Source organism: Colobus angolensis, unplaced genomic scaffold (assembly GCF_000951035.1).
Source record: "Colobus angolensis palliatus isolate OR3802 unplaced genomic scaffold, Cang.pa_1.0 Scaffold206, whole genome shotgun sequence".
NCBI lineage: Eukaryota > Metazoa > Chordata > Mammalia > Primates > Cercopithecidae > Colobus > Colobus angolensis.
This window is the reverse complement of record NW_012115222.1, coordinates 645265-647113: the sequence shown is the minus strand read 5'-3', so window position 1 is coordinate 647113 and position 1849 is coordinate 645265. Positions and strand designations below refer to the sequence as shown.

General features: G+C 46.7%; 1 protein-coding gene across 1 annotated transcript in view; it reads right to left on the bottom strand.

Moving 5' to 3' along the window:
* The window catches only part of LMNB1 (lamin B1), an 81938-nt gene that overhangs the window by 60787 nt on the left and 19302 nt on the right, over positions 1 to 1849 (bottom strand). The gene's annotated exons all lie outside the window — the stretch shown is intronic.

Sequence of the window (1849 nt, the reverse complement as noted above, 5' to 3'; positions counted from 1 at the left end):
CCCTTGGAGGGGCCGGGCCTGCGAAAGGCGGGAAGGAGCCCGGAGGTTTCCGGGGCGGATCTGCGCCACCGCCCACACTCGGCGGTTCAGGGAAATTCAAATATAAACGTTCCTAAAAGCCACACGCGAAACTCAGAGTCCCCGGCCACCGCGGGCGTGGTAACCTTATCCCTTGTTCCTCTGGAGAGCTGGGGAAACGGCTTGGAGGCTGGGACGCTGTGGAATTACATAATAGGCACTTGAGTCCGAAGTTCCAAATGCACGGCTTGCAGGTTCCAAGTACCAGCCTTTATTTTTCTCTCGGGTGGAAAATTATATCAGGCAACTTCTTTCCGTAAAATTGAGATCTGTGCGTCTTGAAGCCGACAGATTATCACAGAAAAACCAGCAACCCTGATTTTAAATCATTTGCTACCAGTGTTAATGGGCGGTTTCTAATCCGTTTGGTTCTTAATTTAAGGGTTTGTAAAATCAAAAGCAGCTCAGAAATGATACGATTAACATATGACGGTGAGTAAATACGAGCGCAAGCTGTTTCATACTCTCTTAAAATCAGATGCGTAAAAATCTGAACTTGTGGAAATTTAAGATGAAATAATTTTTTGCTTTTAAAAAGAGGCTCCCAAGATGTCACTGGCAGCTACTTATAATAGAAAGCACATTTCATCCCTTTGAAAAGTTCCTAATTTTTAGGCTAACGTTTATTGGGACTGAGTGCTAGCACTAGGCTTTTCATGGATTACCCATCCACACAACCGCCCTGTGATGTAGGAAACTGGATTGTTTCTATTTGAAAATTCATCCGGGCGGGCGCGGTGGCTCACGCCTGTAATCTCAACACTTTGGGAGGCGGAGAGGGGGGAGGATCACCTGAGGTCAGGAGTTCAAGACCAGCCTGACCAAGATGGTGAAACCCCGTCTCTACAAAAATACAAACCTTAGCCGGGCTTGATGGCGGGTGCCTGTAATCCCAGCTACCTGGGAGACTGAGGTGGGAGATTCCCTCGAATCCGGGAAGGGGAAGTTTCAGTGAGCCGAGATGGCACCATTGCACTCCAGCTTGGGTGACAGAGACACCGTCTGAAAACAAACAAACAAACAAACATCTATTTTATAGCTGCCCAGCAGGCGACAGACGGGACTGCTTTTGACAGGTCCCAGGATTCTAATTGACTCGAGTCTGGCCCTTAACTATACCCTAGGTGGCCACCTTACCAACTGTTAGGAACGCTTCTGTAATTAATGGTTACTTACTTTAAAAATGGCAGAAATGAAGACCAGGATATTCTTTTAACTATTAATCAAGTCATGTACATAAGAATTAGTGAAGAACACTGGGAGCTGCATATTCATCACAGATGAATTTCTGGCAGTCTGTGAATTGTGACCATTCTCCTTATTAATGATTCTATTTCCTGTCCGGTTTCCTGAAATATCTTCTTTCTTTTTTGGGGGGGTGGGGAAAGGGTGGCAGGGAGACGTAGTCTTGCTTTGTTGCCCATGCTGGAGTGCAGTGGTACCATCTGGGCTCACTGCAACTTCCACCTCCCGGGTTCAAGCGATTCTCCTGCCTCAACCTCCTGAGTAGCTGGGACCAGCGCCACCACACTCGGCTAATTTTTGTATTTTAGTAGAGACGATGTTTCAACGTGTTGCCCAGGCTGGTCTCGAACTCCTGAGCTCAGGCAATCCGTCCGCCTCGGGCTCCCAAAGTGCTAGAATTACAGGCGTGAGCCACCGCGCCCGGCCATGAAATACCTCCTTTCTTAACCTTGTTGAGAATTTAAGAATCGAAAAGCTTCGACTTTAAGTATTCAAGTAAATTTTTTTTTTTTTTTTTTTTTAGCGG